This window comes from Physcomitrium patens, chromosome 16, assembly GCF_059467195.1.
Source record: "Physcomitrium patens ecotype Gransden chromosome 16, ASM5946719v1, whole genome shotgun sequence".
In the NCBI taxonomy this organism is placed as follows: Eukaryota; Viridiplantae; Streptophyta; class Bryopsida; order Funariales; family Funariaceae; genus Physcomitrium; species Physcomitrium patens.
This window is the reverse complement of record NC_143425.1, coordinates 8,679,080-8,697,216: the sequence shown is the minus strand read 5'-3', so window position 1 is coordinate 8,697,216 and position 18,137 is coordinate 8,679,080.

The following is an 18,137-nucleotide window of genomic DNA, read 5'->3' as shown; positions in this document are numbered from 1 at the left end:
AAAAAATAATTAAAAAAATAATTAATATTTATAATATTAGAATGTATAAATTATGTATACTTTTAAAAATAGAAATATTATTACCAAAGTGTCAAGGACATGAATCTCAAAAAATTAAAAGATCAATAAACTCTTATGTCACTTAAAAAGACTATAAATTCACTCAAAGATAGTATAGTACTAAACCAAAATTACTATTGTTAAAGACAAGAAGACTAAAAAGTCTTGAAACAAAAATAAGGACTAAAAAGACATTGATAAGAGTGAAGAAGGCTTTACTCTTGTTTCCATATATACTATCTAATTAAGAGCTATGTTGTTTTGATGTATTTAATTTAAGTGCATCAAAGTTGTTTAGAAGATAATTAATTTTATTGATACAAGAAATAGAATATAATGGTAATATATTTACAAATTTGAATGAAATTTAGAATAAGAGGTCGTTAGTTTAAATGGATTATTTGAGCTTGAAGGTATTGTCTTTTAGGATAGATACCCAACTATATAGTGGTTCAAAGTGGGTATTAGGAAAAGGTTAGGGCAAAGGTTTTAGAATCAAGTAGGTTTTATTTATTTATTTATTTATTTTTTTGTTGGATTTTTTGAAAAAGAAGATCCAACATTGGTTTGGATTTTTCTGTGCCACTTCTTGTGTTTTTATTTTTTTGTATTGATATGTAGAGAAAACCTAGATCTAGTTGTGAGCTTTCCAACATGCTATAGTATACAAGAAATAGAATTGTGAAGCAAATTTTTCGAAGGGAGTTATTGGAGTTTTTTGGCAACAAAATTTAAGATTGGTTTTGGATTTTCTATGCCAATTATTGGATTTTTTAATTTTAATTTTTTTTATATTATCAATAAGCTATACTTTGCATAAATTGAATAAATAATAAATAAGTTATAGATATTTTAATGAAAGAGAATTTAGATTTGAAATTAGAATTAGAAATTGGATATATCCTAATATAAGAAAGAAATTAATTTATAAATTATACCTAGCTTTTAGGCTGCCTTTTATATTTGATTTCATTTGAGACAATATTGTGCCTTTTTATAACCTACTTATCATCAAAGATCTTGTGTACTTCTGAAGAAGCTTGTCTTCTTGACAAAAATTTGGTGCTTCCATTAAGAGCATTTTTAGGATAATTGATAGTATAAGTGGAGTTCAATGGAATTATGGAACAAAGGTACAAGCTTGGAGCATGAGGAAGAGTTTAAGAGTTAAAAGAAGAGAAGTGAGAGATTTTTGATATTTAAAGATGATGAGTGATTTTGGAAGGAGTAATGCAAATGGCACTGAAAGAGTAAGTAGCAATGATTTGCTTTTGGCTTTGAGTATGTTGATGGAAAAAGAGCAAAAGATACAATCAAGTGAAAAGGAGGTGACTAAAGTATTACAAGATGTGATCAATAAATATGGAAGCTTCAATGGGAGGAACATCATTAAGTTTTTTTGAGTATATATCAAAGAGATGGAGGTACATTAAGTTCTAAAGTCTTACTATATATTTAGTTTAAATTTTCATGCATTCTTGAAATTAAAAAGAGAATGAAGGATTTACATCAAGATAATTTAGAAGCTTGAAATGACTTTGAGGGGAGATTAAGAGATGAATTTTTTGATGAGAATGTAGATAAAGTCATGAAGAGGTCATTTTTGGAATGAATTGAGCAATAATTGGATAGACCTATGGCCCTCAATGAATTGCTTAGAGAATTTTAGAGAAAATTCTCTTAATTCTCATCTTCAAAGAGACTTTTATTGGGTGCAAGGAAGAACAAGCTCTTCTTGCAAGTAGTAGATGAAGTACTAGGAGATATACTTTTTGTCCTTTTGATTGATAAGTCCATCGAGGGAGGTTTAACTAATAATTAAAAGAGAATAGAGAATGTGGTACTATTGGTGACCAAGCAATAGTAGATGAAGGTAAGAAAAATAAATTTGAGGCATAAAGCTCTACTATCTATGATGCTAATCACTTTATCAAAGTCTAGTAACATCTACTTCAATCCAAGAGACATGTAAGACTCTTTTCAAAGACATCCTTAGAAGTTGGTTAAAAGTATGAAAGAATTGAGAATAGAGATGAATAAATTAAAGAACAGCCAAAGGGCTACTTGTTTGCGTACATTGGAGTAATCAAAGGGATTTGTTAATAAGTGCATGTATTATGATAGTTCAGAGCATGAAAGAAAAGATTGCTTTGATTATAATGAAGACTTGGAAAATAAAGTTATCTTCTTTAAAAAAGGTAGAATTAGATTCACCACTATATGATAACCTTTGGAGCTCAATTTTGAAAGAAGAGATATGAAGAAACTTATAAAAGACTTTATTAGAACAATAAGTGGATTGTATGTGATAGAGATCAAGTTTTATTTCATTGAAGTAGAGATTGGAGGCATGGTGGCTATCTTGAGGCCATCAAGAGAGGCTTTAATTATAGGTGTAGAAGCTATTAAGAGAATAATAAGTTGGAATGATCGAGTTGATGCTATTAGCATCAAAGTCTTTTTAAGTGGTAATAAAGATTTAGAAGACTAAGATGCCATTGTAGAAAAAAAGAGGATTAGATCCTCTTAAGAAGATGTAATAGAGCTCTCTAATAAGAAGAGGCCACTAAAAATTAGAAATTCTATTCAAAGAAGAAAAGAGGCTTCCTATCGAAAAACTCAAGTAAAGGCTTTATTTCAATCAAAAAGTCGAATTAGAGCTTAAGAGAGTAGAACAAAAGATAAAGAGAAAGAAGGTTTAGAGAAGCCTAAATATAAAAGTTCTTCCTATAAGCTTCAATCAAACATCAAAAGATCTATGGATATGAAGAGAATTTTGGAAGAAAAGATTCTTGATGCAAAAATTGAGTTCATCTCAAAGGAAGCACTTATCATTGCAAAGAAAGACTTTCATGAGCTTATTATTGATGCTTATTAAGATAAAGTAAATGACAGTAGAGGTGGTTATGGTAAAGGCATTGGATTCTTATTTGATATAGGAAGATAACCAAAAGATAAGGTAAGACTTTTTTCAAATTTGTGTACCTATATTTGAAGAGATGCCACTTAAAAAAAAAAACTTAATTACTCAAGGCTATAATAGATGCAAAAATCAAGGAGAAGCAAGAAGCGACAAAGAAATAGAGCATGGTGTAGATATAAATAAGGTAAATGTGTTTAATTATACTTTTCATAGGAGGTTTGAAGGTGAGAGGATGTCAAGGATAAGAATTCGATGAAAAAACAATTCAGACAAGTGAGCCTTCACTCAAAGAGAGGTAACAAAATATATATAAACAAGTATATATATTGAAAGAGGAACTGGAATGGCTATTGCCAAAAGACAAGAAAACTAGAGACCCTTGAAACTAGACTAGAAGCAAGAAAAGAATTGACAAGAGTGAAGAAGCCTTCACTCTTGTCTCTATATATACTCTCTAACTAGGGGCTACGTGGCGACGTTCTATAGGACCTCCAATATGTGTTGACTTTGTAGAGCACATGCCTTGACTTACAAGGCAAGTTTTTCTACGTGTGGGCCACATAGTTAGCTTGGTCTTCAAGCTAACAACATGTGTGGCACATGGCCAACTTGTTGACCACGTTTCTAATCCAAAAAGTCAATTAAAGACACCTATAAAGTCAAAGCAGCGTCTAGGAAGTTTTTAGTAAGCTTCAATATTAAATATTATAGAATTAACTTACTTTTACCTACTTTTACTTCTACCTATTTCTATATATAATTATTAGCTTACATGATTATGGCCGTGACCTTACCCCCCCTTCTAGGGACGAGTTCCACGAGGAGCAGTCATCATATGTTGACGAAATCTATGGTGCGACGAATTGTATTTGCCACATACTCTGATCTCTATTCTCTTCGAAGATGATTGATAGGGCCTCTCAACCATCGGTAGTGTCCTATACCAGGGCAGGAAGACCATCCAGTTAATTGATCATTGTTGAAGCTTTCGTAACTTCTTTTGAATAGAATATTTGGAACACCATCAGGAGTTGTTCCTACCTCTAGCAAAATCACCAAACATCGGGAGTCCCTTTCCAAATCGTGATACCAAACGCATTGTATTTCACCATCTATTCGAGGAAGAATATGTCGTTCTTGAAGATCTTCATCTCGATTGCGTCGTCTTGAAGGTTGTGACAATCATAATGTCTCATCCGGTAGGTTAGCAAATGAAGGCTCTTGAGTTGAATCTGCTGGTTGTTGGTTCTCCATCTCCTGAGTGCCACTACTACAATGAAGCTACGAACAAGAATTGAAAGTAGAGTGTTATCTTGCCTAGATGTTGTTTCTTTTATAAAGAAGGTTTTCATCTTGATTTTGATGGATGTCGTCGATAAAAAGCCTCCACCGCCTTTGCTATATTTGTAAGATTCTTTATTGACTCCCATGTGCGTTCACTAATACCATATCCGCGCCAATGAACAAGATATTATAATTTATTTCGATGCCGCCTTGAATCTAAGACTTCTTCTATTTCAAACTCTTCATTATTGTCCACTTCTATAGGACGAGGTGGAGCTTGTTGTCTTCTTGGTATGTCCACTATCTTGTATGCTTCAAGAAGAGACACGTGGAATACTGGGTGGATTTTCATTGACTTTGGTAGATCTAAACGATATGCAACTGGATTGATTTGTACAGAAATAGAAAATGGTCCCAGCCTTCGATAGTCCAACTTGTCACAAGGACGAGTGGTCTTGATATTGTGACGAAGTAGCCATACCTTATCACCCAAGACGAATGATGGTTGTTTCTTTCGATAGACATCCGCATTGGCCTTTTGTTGTTCTTGAGCCTCTTTTAACTGCGCCTTCATCGTTGCATGTAGCTCTGATAAATGAATTGCCAAATCTTTCGCAGTAGGATTATTAACTTTTGAAAAGTCAAAAGTATCAAGTCGTGGATGATAACCATAATTAGAAAAGAAAGGTGTTTGTTTTGTAGAAGAGTATACCGTGTTATTGTAAGCAAACTCTGCCAATGGCAAAAGAGTTGTCCAATCATCTTGTTGGTATTTAATGGTACATCTTAAATATTGCTCCAAAACTTGATTAACACGCTCTGTTTGTCCATCAGTTTGAGGATGGAATGCCGAAGATAGTTTTATATCCACTTTAAGAATCTTGAAAAGAGTCCGCCAAAATCTTGATACAAATTGAGTTCCCCTATCTGATATAATATCCTTGGGTAATCCATGATAGCGATAGATATTGTCAAGAAAGAGCTTAGCTGTTTCTTCACTTGTGATAGATTTTGTACATGGTACAAAATGTACCATCTTGGTAAAATGATCTACTATCACGAATATAGAGTCATAAGAACCTGAGATTAGAAGATCCGTAATGAAGTCCATAGAAACAGAAGACCATGGTTGTTCTGGAATGGATAATGGCTGAAGAAGTCCAAAAGGTCGATGACGAGGAGTTTTCGATCTTGAGCAAACATCACATGATTGTACAAAATTTTTAACTGCCTTCCACATTTGAGGCCACCAAAAATCCCTAGATATCAGCTCCAAAGTCTTATTATATCCAAAATATCCTGCTATTGGGAAGTCGTGACGAGCTTAAAGAACACGTAAACGTACTTCTCCTTCTGGAACATATAGGCGTCCTTCGAAATAGAGTAGGTTTTTCTTGAATTCAAATTTAGATGGATCATGAGATTTAGAAGAATTGTTCTTGATATCATAAACAAGAGGGTCTGAAGATATACTTAACTAGACTTGCTTAAGGAAAGTTAAATCAACAGTCAATGTTGATTTTATTGCTCGAAGATGAAATTGCTCCAACTTCAAGAGAACCGTTCTTTGTTGCTCAAAAGTTGCATCTCTTTCTTTTGGTGCAAGATAAGAACGTCTAGACAAGGCATCGGATAAACCTTGTTGTTTTCCTCACGGATAAGTGATGATGAACTCAAATCTTCATAAAGACATGCTCCAATGAGCTTGGCGACGATTTAATATGCGTGCTAACATAAAATATTCGAGGTTCTTGTGATCCGTATACACGGTGACTCGACTTGAAGCGCCTTCTAGATAATGACGCCATTCTTGAAAAGAATCCACAATTGCAAGAAGTTCTTTGTCGTGGATCTCATAATTGATTTCTGTTGCTGAGAATTTTCTTGAATGAAAGGCTACTGGATGAAGTTTGTCATCTGTTCCCATTTGTGATAAAACTGCACTCAGAGCAAAGTCCGATGCATCTGTTTCCATAAAGAATGCTTTGAAAAAATCAACACGATACAATATTGGTGCAGAAACAAACGCTGTCTTTAAAGATTCAAAAACAACTTCCGCTTCTTGATTCTATTGAAGTTTGTCTTTACAAGTCAAACGTGTAAGTGGAGCTGCAACTCGAGAGAAGTCTTTGATGAAGATCCGATAGTAGTTGGCAAATCCCAAAAAACATTAGACATCTCTTACCGTTTTTGGGATCTTTCAATCTATAATAGTTTGAACTTTCTTAGGATCCATCATAAGTCCATCATTTGAAATGATGTAACCTAAGAAATCAACTTGAGTAGTGTGGAATACACACTTTTCTATCTTGGCATAGAGTCCTGCATCTCTTAATTTTTGTAACACATGACGAACATGAAGTTCATGTTCTTCTGGATTCTTAGAATAGTTCAAGATGTCGTCTAGATAACATACCACAAAATCGTCCAAAAACTCTCGAAAAACATCATTCATTAGATGTTGAAAAGCTGCTGGTGCATTTTTAAGTCCAAAAAGCATGACGTTGTATTCAAAATGTCCATACCTAGTTCGAAACGCAGTCTTCCATTCATCTCCTTCTTTGATGCGTACTAGATTGTATGCTCCCTGAAGATCTATTTTTGTATAGATCTTAGCTTGATTCAGCTGATCAAGAAGGCCAGATATTAAAAGTAGTGGATACCTATTTTTGATGGTAATCTTGTTGAGTCCTCAATAATCAACACACATCCGCAATGATTCATCTTTTTTCTTCACAAATAGAATTGGAGCTCCTGCTGGAGATTTAGAATGGCGTATGAAATTCTTGGCTAGATTTTCTTCAATATACTCCTTGAGTTCAGCCAACTCATTTTGTGATAAACTATAGATTGGTCCGAATGGCGGTTGTGCTCCTTCTTGAAGGTCAATTGAGCAATCATAGGGACGATGTTCTGGGAATGTATCCACATTCTTTTTTTCAAATACATATTGAAATTCTTGATATTGGCTTGGAATGCCACTTGAAGTCTTTTCACCAGTAGAAATGGATGTAGCATAAATAATGTATGGTAATTCTTTCATAGCAACATGCAAGAAAGCTTTTGCACCTATAAATACGGGTTTAATTGAACTAGATTTAAGACTCTCTACTTGCTTAACTACACTGTTAGTTATACTTTTAGAGAAAGTAAGAGTTCGAGAAATCCAGTCTATTTGAGGGTTGTATTTTTTTAACCATGATAAACCTAAGATGATTGGATTAGAGGGAGATCTAATGATATTAAATACTACAAAACTATTATGACCATTGATTATTACTTCTATAGGAAGGGTTTCGTGAGTAATATCTCCAGAAGATAATGGACGACCATCTATGACTTCTACATGAACAGGTTTGGTTTTCTTTACTCAAAATATGCTATGTCTTTTAGTAAATTCTTCATCTAAAAAACACGCTGAGGCTCCTGAATCTAACAAGGCAGAGACTTTGTAATGTTTAGGTCCTAAAATAACATTTAATGTAAAACAAGGAGAGGGCTCTGAGGAGAGAATAGGACCTTTACTAGAAGTTGTGCAAGGTTCCAACTGCACGGTCCCTATTGTAGCTGGACAAACTCGTTTTCTGACATATTATCTTCTTTCACAGCCATACTCCTTATTTTGTGATTGCGTCGTTTCTTTGGACAATGTTGAGCAGTGTGCTTTGATTCTCCGCAATATAAACATAATCCTTCTTGACGACGACGAGTCTTTTCTTGCTCAATAAGAGGTTTGAAACGTAGTGCATCAATTTGCATATCCTCTACTTCCGAATGTATGTGTTGAAGAGGTGTTGGTGTTGCCATTGAATTATAATAACGTTGAGGTCGACTTGTATGGTTCTCAGATCGGAATTCAAAAAGGCGATTGTCGTACTTCACAGCAAAGTCAATTGCTTGACTCAATATTTGAGGATCAAGTAAGTTGAGCATTAATTTTTTTACCTCATATTGTAATCCATAGAGAAATTGGCTAATAAGTGCAGCATCATCCCACTTGATATCAATTACAAGTTGTCAAAATTGTGAAGCATATAATGTTACTGATCGATTGCGTTGTCATAAAATATGGATCTTATTGGTTGCAACACGAATTGCATCATGTTCTCCATACATGGATCGAAACTCTGCCAAAAAAGCTTCTAGATTATCCAATATTGGATCTCGTCGTTCAAGAAAAGATGAAAACCATGATAGTGCCGAACCTGAAAGAAGCGTACCAATGAATCTAACTTGTGATCATGGAATTGGATAGCTTTGGGGTTGAAGTTCAATTACAAGTTGCACTTGATTGATAAATCCTCGAAACTTGGATCTGGTGCCATCAAACTTCTCGGGTAGGGTAATTCTTGGTTCTCTAACATTTGAAGGGTGTTCCACCATAGGAGAAAGGACATGGTTTGCTGCAGATGTTGAAGCAGCTCTAACCATTTCTATATCTTCACTTCCTGCCAATCTTGTTGCTCCTTGTGGTGGTAAATTGAATTGATACATTGCAAGCATTAACTCCCTCAATTGCTCTTGCATTTGTGCTATTGCACTCTTCATTTCAAGAAGTTCTGCCATGATAACACTTAGAAGAGAGAAGATGTCTAATATCACTCAAGACAAATAGAAGAGAGGACTTGCAGACAAAGAAAATACTAAGGACAATATCAGTTTAGAAGAGGGTAATCCGCAACTTCTAATACGCTTATATCTTATCAAAAAAAAGGGATAATCCACTCTTAATTAAGATTAGACAAAGCTCTGATATTATAGGTGTACTCTTATCAATCTGTCAAGGATAAGAACTCGATGAAAAAACAATTCAGACAAGTGAGCCTTCACTCAAAGAGAGGTAATAAAATATATATAAACAAGTATATATATTGAAAGAGGAACTGGAATGGCTATTGCCAAAAGACAAGAAAACTAGAGACCCTTGAAACTAGACTAGAAGCAAGAAAAGAATTGACAAGAGTGAAGAAGCCTTCACTCTTGTCTCTATATATACTCTCTAACTAGGGGCTACGTGGCGACGTTCTATAGGACCTCCAATATGTGTTGACTTTGTAGGGCACATGCCTTGACTTACAAGGCAAGTTTTTCTACGTGTGGACTACATAGTTAGCTTGGTCTTCAAGCTAACAACATGTGTGGCACATGGCCAACTTGTTGACCACGTTTCTAATCCAAAAAGTCAATTAAAGACACCTATGAAGTCAAAGCAGCGTCTAGGAAGTTTTTAGGAAGCTTCTATATTAAATATTATAGAATTAACTTACTTTTACCTACTTTTACTTACTTCTACCTATTTCTATATGTAATTATTAGCTTACATGATTATGGCCGTGACAAAGGATGAATACTCAATTTTCATATTTTTTTGAGCTAGGGCTATTATAGAGGCTTGAGTGAGATTGAGAGATTTCAAGGAGCATACTTTGGCAATTATTGATCATGGATCAAAGATCAATATTATGTCAAGGAGGATTTATGAAATAGGCAAGTGGTCTATTGATGTTAACTATGGATGGGTGTTGAGGGCTGTCAATAATGAGTGAGGTGATTTATATGGAGTATGTCCAAGAATTAGGACAAGGATTAGAGATGTAGAGGTAGAGTAAAATTTCTTTGTACAAAGCTCTACAACTTATCCTATCATTTTAAGGCAATCTTATATCATAGCTATGAGGATGGAGACCAAGATTTTAGATGATGGCTTTTATTATGCAAAGATTAGGAGCTATGATAGAAAAAATTCAATAGAATTTCTTATGATAAGATTAGATCATGAACAAAAAAGAGACCAATGGAGAGAATCTCCTTTAAGGACCAATGAGGAGTTTTTGGATTTCTCAATAGCACCCTTGTAGCATAGAAGTATAAAGGTGCAAACTAAATATAAAACCGTGGCGAAGAAGATGAAGCATGTGGCAACTAAATCACTTTAAGATAGGAAAGAACACATCAAATAAGCTACTATCAAGCCAAGATTTAAGAAGTCAAGAAAGATTATTCATAAGTTTATTAAAGAGTATTTGGATAAGTTGACAATTGGAAGGGATGATTTTTTGACCAATGTGGAAAAGGAGAAGTTTCTAAAGATTTCTCCAAACATGTTAAGGCTTTTGTCTTTGGACTTAAAGAAATTGGTTGTATGGATCCTAACATACTAGTACATATGGTTATTTTTACCATTCTACATGTGTCTTGAGACTTGAAGCCTATTTCAAGTGGTGGTTTAGAACGAAAGGACTACAATTGTAGAAGACTTGTGTTATGCTATAACACAATTATATGATAAAAATATAATCAAAAATAAAATTTTAATTAATATTTAAATATTTTGTTATAATAATAATTTAAGATATTTAAACATGGAATTTATAAAAGTCTCTTCGTTTATTTTCTTGTCTTAATAGCTAGTAGATTAACGATTGGTTAGAAATTTTACTTTCTAGACTATAGAATTTCTTTTATTATCTTAAAAGGCCATAAATTGATAAAAATAGAATAAATTAGATAAAAAATTAATATGATTCATACTAGGACTAAATTGAAGGTAGGATCAGGCTAAAAAATTCTTAGGATAGATTGGATTGATATCTTAGGGTTGACCATTTGTGGAACATGGTCAAAATCATACCTCTAGTCACTAAAACGGCCGCCTAAGGCAAAATAGGAAGACATTCTAAGATCAAAAATTTGAATTTGTGAGCTAACTTTAAGCTTCTTTTAAATATGTAAGACTTTTTTTGTAGGATTTGGAATGACTTTGTAATTGTTGTTCAAAATCACAGTTTGTATCAATGATTTAGGATTTATGGAATATAATTAGGGCTAGTACTCTCAACTAATTCGTAAAATTGGTATCACATCTATAGTTCAAAATTTGATAGTGCTTAACTAATTAGGTGTACTAAGTATGTATAAAATTTTGTGTTAATCTAATAGTGCAATTAAGAGATATCTGAGTTTTGGTGCAAGAGGATATCAAAAGTTGACATTTTGGGATTATATAGTGTGAGTCATTAGATTGACTCATTAGTTGTTTTAGGACAAAAGAATGTATGCAGAGTGCCAAAATTACAATTATTAGGTAAAGATGTGGTTAGAAGATGTTAAAGAAAGAAGAATAGTATTAGTGGAGAAGAAATGGAGTCTTAGTAAGACTTGGAGGCAATTATTTTAGTTGGTTTAGTATTTTTACTTATTATTGAGGAGTAAGTATTAGTTACTAAAATCAATATTTATATTGATCTTATATATATGTATTAATTATAAAAAAAACTATAAATGTTAGTTATTATTTAAAAGAAGCATGAGAAAGAACGTCATGTCTTTTTAGTTATTTATATAGAAAGTAGAATTTATAATAGATTCAAATTGATTTTTATCACTATAAAAAATCATCAATATAGGTAATTATATATTTAAACAGATATTAGAATTATAGAAATATTATAGGAATTTTTAGAATTTATTTAGAATTTATTTAGAATTTTCTATTAATTTTTAGGGTAATTTTTAAGACCTTAGTAAAATTGAGTTTTATCGCTTGGGGAGCCATTATGAAGAAATGGAGCAAGGTTTGAATGCCACACAACGTTTCTAGGCTAATTGGGTGTTTTTAAACACCATGGTGAAGTCAAAAATGTAAAAATATTAATTCTACTAGTAGAAAATAGGAGGACCAGCAGCTAGTATAGTCCTTGTAAGAAGGGAGGTGCACAAGTCCCATATGGGTTGTAGTGTTTTGGATGTAGGTAGGAAGATAAGACTAAGGCCTCAAGGCCTCTTTAGGCAACCCATATACATTACATGTGAGTCATGGTGAGGTTCGAACCCTTGATCTATTAACAAGTTATCCTTGAGGTAAAACATTTTTCACTTAACTTTCTATTTGTTACTTGTTATTTTCAATCCTTCATAACTTATTCATAGTAACTCGGATTTAAATTTTTTTTTACATCATTGAAAAGATAAAAGAATTAAATTTCTAAAAATATACTTTTTACTTTTGTTTTTCACTTTTTTTGTATTATTCTTCTTTAGTTCTTGTTGTTTGTTACTTCTACTTCACACCACCCATTACAAGCAACTCTTAATTGAGGCTATCTTGTAATTTGGATTAAGGGGTAGAAATTTACATTCACAAATAGGGTTTTTATAATATCTAAAGATCTACTAATCAAATCAAGAGGAAATTTAGCATGGTATTAGAAGACTTTAAGATCAAGCTACACACCAATTTCGAATTGAATTTAATAGTTGAAGAAGAAAAAATTGTTTCTCGAACATTTGCATTAACTTTCAAGTTGGCGGCTAAGTAAAATTAATGTGGTATTTTGGACTTTTTTTCACAATTTATTGGTTGGATTGGATTGAATTTTTCTAAGCATATAGAAGACTTATAGTGGCATTTATATGCAAAATTTTATAGTAAGTGGATGATCAAATTAAGAGTTATAGCTTATCAAAGCTCATTGACTAAGATTAGGGCTTGCAAAGAGAAATTAAAATTATCTAATTATTAAAGTAATAAGACATTTGGAATTTATATATGATTGAGGTTACTAAAAAGAATATTTTTGAGCACTTTGTATTGGCTTTAAGTACTTTTGAATTAAAATTTGAATTGCATTCTTTTTCTATGGATCAAACCTATTAGGTTTTCTTGAATATTTGTAAAACTTAACTTCACCTTCTATATTCAGGTACCTAGTATATTTTGAAATAAGATATATTGTATTATAATACTAATAATAGTAGAAATTGACATAAGTTCCAAAATCATTGGTTGGACTATTAGACAAGATGATAAGAAAGGCAACTGGTTTGTGATTAGCTTTGGAGCAAGAATTCTCATTGAAAAGAAAAGAGCTTATTTACAAGTAAAAAGAGAGCTTTAGGGCACACTTACCATATTAAAAGCTAAGAGAAATTACTTAATACATACTCATATTGTATTAGAGATTGATTTCTTGTCTTTGTTTGAAATTGTTTTCAATTATATTATACTAGATATTACTATGTCTAGATGGATTGCTTTCATTAAGTATTTAAATCTTATTTTGGTACATGTGATGGACAAAAAACATGTAGTAGCAGATATGTTGTTTAGAATTAGGTATTTTATAGAGAAAAAAATGCTTGTAAAAGAAGAAGATAAAGACTTGGTCCAAGGCTTTGCATTTGCTACAAATAAATGAGATCAAAAAGATGAGGTTCTATCCTTCAAAATTGATTTGTATGAAGAGAGGTTGAAAGACATTGGCTTGTTTTTGAACACAATGGAAAGGCAAGAAGGTTGGTTAAAAAAGACATTTAAGGATATTAGACATCAATCTTACAACTATCTTTTACGTAATGGATTCTTATAGAAGAGGCCAAAGAGGAGAGATGGTGTGCCATTGAGAGTGGTGGATGATCTAGGGACCAAACACAAGATATTAGGTGAGTTTTATGATACATTATGGACTTGATATAAAGGATTTTAGGCTACCTACATCAAGCATAAGGAGTGCTATTAGTGGAAGGACTTAAACAAGGATGTAGAAGAATTTGTGGAGTCTTATAAAGAGTCCCAATTGTAATCTAAGGTGAGATATAAAAATAGTTTTTGCCCTATCTATTTACTTACTATTCATTTTCAATGGATGATTGATTTGGTTGTTATGCCAATAGGACTTTAGAACATAAAGTATTTGGATTGGTAAAAGAGAAATTCTCCAATTATGTAAAAAGAAGGGCATTGAGATCAAAGTCTATAGAAGTGGTGAGTTGATTTTTTTTGGAAGATATTACCATTAATGTCTTCATAATTTTTTTCAAACAATATATTTATATACCATTAAAAGTCATTCCTACCACCAATAGAATCACCAAATAATGAGATTCTCTTCTAAAATAGTGATATCAAATGCATTATATCTTGCAATTTATTTGAAAAAGAACATGTCATTTTTAAGGATCTTCATCTCTATTATGTTGACTTGAAGGCTTTCACAATTATAATGTCTTATTTAATGAGTCAATAAATAATAAAATTTGAGTTTAATTTTTTGGTTATTGATTTTTTATCTCTTTAATGTCATAAATACACTAAAATTACAAATAAAGATAGTAAATAGAATGGAATCATTTTTAAATTTTGTTATAAAAATGTTGCAAAAATTTGCTATCTTTCATCTTGATTTTGATAGATGGTATTAATGAGAAGTATTAATCTTCTTTATTGCAATTACAAGATTCTTGATTGGCTTCTATTTACATTCACTAATATCATATTTATACTAATAAATCAAATATTTCAATATTTTGTGGCACTACCTTGAATCTAAGACTTTTTCTACCTCAAATTCTTGTTTATTATCCACTTTTATATGAGGAGGTGGCATTTGTCTTCTTCTTAGGATATTTTTTTGTCTTATATGGCTCAAAAAGAGATACATGAAATATAAGATGGATTTTTATAAACTTTGGTAGATGTAATCAATAAAAAACTAGATTAATTTATTTACAAATAGAAAATGGTCCAAAATTATAATATTCCAACTTGTTACAAAGATAATTAATCTTAATATTGCAATGAAGTAATCATTTTTTATTACCAATATAGAATTGAAATTCTTCCTTAGAATAAGCATCTGTATTAGTCTTTTTTTGTTCTTGAATTTTTTTAATTATGCCTTTATTGTTGTATGTAGCTTAAATAAGTAATTTTTTTAATCTTTTGTTGTAGAATTATCAATTTTAAAAAACTTAAAAGTAATATATTACAGATGATAATCATAATTAGAAAAAAAAAGTATTTATTGCATGGAAGAATGTACCGTGTTATTATAAGCAAACTTTGCCAATAATAAAAGTTTTATTTAACTATCTTATTGGTAGTTGATAATATACCTCAAATATTGCTTCAAAACTTGGTTTATATATTTTTTTTGTCCATCGATTTGAGGATGAAAGTCAAAGGTATTTTCATCTTTATCTTTAGAATTTTGAAAAGAATTTTTCAAAAACTTGATACAAATTAAGTTTCTCTATCTAATATAATATTTTTGAGCAATCTATCATTGTAATGAATATTATCAAAGAAAAACTTAATTTTTTTTTTTTTTTTTTTTTTTTTTTACCTATATTAGATTTTATATATGGTAAAAAATATGCCATCTTAATAAATGAATCTACTATTTTAAATATGAAATCGTCATTACATAAAATCCATAGAAACAAAAGACTATGGTTGTTTTAAAATAAGTAATAATTGAAGAAGTCTATAAGATCAATGACAACCAATTTTTTATCTTAAAAAAATGTCACATGATTATACATAGTTTTTAACTATATTATACATTTGAGGCCACCAAAAATCTTTAGATATTAGCTCCAAGGTCTTATTATATCTAAAATATCCAGCTGTAGAAAAGTCTTGACAAACTTGAAGAATATATAATCATGCTTTGCCTTTTAGAATATATAATTTCTCTTTAAAATAGAATAGATTATTTTTAGATTCAAACTTAGAAGTATCATGAGACTTATAAGAATTATGCTCAATATTATAAATTAGAGGATCAAAAGATATATTTAATTGAACTTGCTTAAAAAATATTGAATCAATAGTTAATATTGATTTCATTACTTGAGGATAAAAATGCTTTAGCTTCAAGAAAATTATTCTTTATTAATTAGAAGTTACATTTCATTCTTTGAATGCAAGATAAAAATTTCCAAAAAATGCATTTAACAAACTTGGTTATTTTTTAGTTTGATAAATGGTCTTAAAATCAAATCTTGACAAAGACATACTCTAATGGATTTGGCAATGATTCAAAACATGTATAGATATGAAATACTTGAGGTTCTTGTGATCTATATATATATATATATATATATATTATGAGTGGATTGGAAGCATCTTCTAAATAATGACATCATTCTTGAAATGAATCTATAATTATAAGAAGTTCTTTATCATGGATCTTGTAGTTAATCTTGGTTGTTGAAATTTTTTTGAAATAAAAAGCTATCAAGTGGAGCTTGTCATTTACTATCTATACTAAAATTTAATGCATTTATTTTTATAAAGAATTTTTTTAAAAAATTGATACAATATAAGTTTGATATAAAATCAAATATTATCTTGAAGGCTTCAAAAGATGCATTGGCTTCTTTGTTCTAGTCAAGTTTGTCTTTACAGGTCAAACATGTAAGAAGAGCCATAATTTGAAAAAAAAAAATCATAGAGATTTGGTAGTCATTGGCAAATTCCAAAAAATATTGCACATCTCTAAATATTTTTGAGATCTTCCAATCCATGATAGTCTAGGCCTTCTTAGAATCAATCTATAGCTTATTGAGTCTTTGATAGTCCATACACATTCATAGAGATTTGTCTTTCTCCTTTACAAATATGATAAGATTTCTAGCTAGAGATTTAAAATGACATATGAAATTCTTAACTAAGTTCTCATTAATATATTCCTTTAGTGCATCCAACTTGTTCTCTAATAAGCTATAGATTGGTCTAAATGGTGGTTGAGCTTCTTTTTAAAGGTCAATAGAATAGTTATAAGGACAATGCATTAGTAGAATATTTACATTCTTCTTCTCAAAATCATCTTGTTGATTTTGGCATCGACTTGAAATGATGCTTATAGTACTTCTACCATTAGTAATATATGTGGCATATATGGCAAAAAAAGATCTTTTTTTTTGTAGCATACATAAAAGCTCTTACACCTACAAATAAGAGTTTGATTATATTAGACTTTTAGATTTTTATTTGACTAATAGAAAATTGAGCTAAGGTAAAAAAAAAAATTAAGGTTAAAAGAAATCTAATCTATTTAAAGATTATATTATTTTAATTATAATATTTCTAAAATAATTAGATTAAAAAGAAATTTAATCATATTAAATATTATTAAGCTATTATGACTAGTTATATCTAAATGAATAGTTTCATAAATTACATCTTTAAAACATAATGAACAACCACTTATAACTTCTATACGTATGTATTTTATTTTCTTGACTAAATATATTTTTTATTTTTTGACAAAATATTTATATATAAAATAAACTGAGGCTACTAAATGCATATTCTTTATTTTTTGATTAAGTTATTTCTTTAGATAATATTGAGCAATGCACTAGGATTTTCTACCATATAAGCACAAACCTTCTTGATATCATTGAATCTTTTTTTGCTCAATAAGAAGTTTGAAACATATTGTGTCAATTTGCATAGGCTTTGGCTTGAATGAATAAACTTCCAAAAACTTATAAGGTGTTGCCATGATTTGACTTCTACCTCTCCAATTAAATCTTTGTTCTTAGCATCTTTCAAAGAATCAATTGTGGCATGTAATGACTAGAGCAATAAATCACTCTTATAAGTCTATTCTTGGCATTTTTAACAATAAATCCTTAATAACATCTTTCAACCAATATCAAAATTGATTAGTAAGGATTTTGTCATTCCAATCCACATTGCAAGTAAGGTTTTGGAATTCTATAGTATATATGTTAGCTAAACATATCCTTCTTATAAAGATAGATATTTGGTCTCTACTATTTTTTTAATCAATTTTTCTAAATATAGTCATAAACACTTCTATGAATGAATTCAAATTATAAAATATTCATGAATCTTTTTCCATCAAAGTATAAACCAAGGAAGAGCACTCTTAAATAAATGTATAGCTATGAATTTGACTTGAATAAATCCTTTAGGGTATTGGAAAGGATGCAGCTTTATATAAAGCTTCATTCATTATAAAAACCTTTAAAATTTTAATCTCGTTCCATCAAACTTCTTGAACATACTTATCCTTATCTCTTTTATACTTATAGTAGCAAGACTTCTTGGATAAAG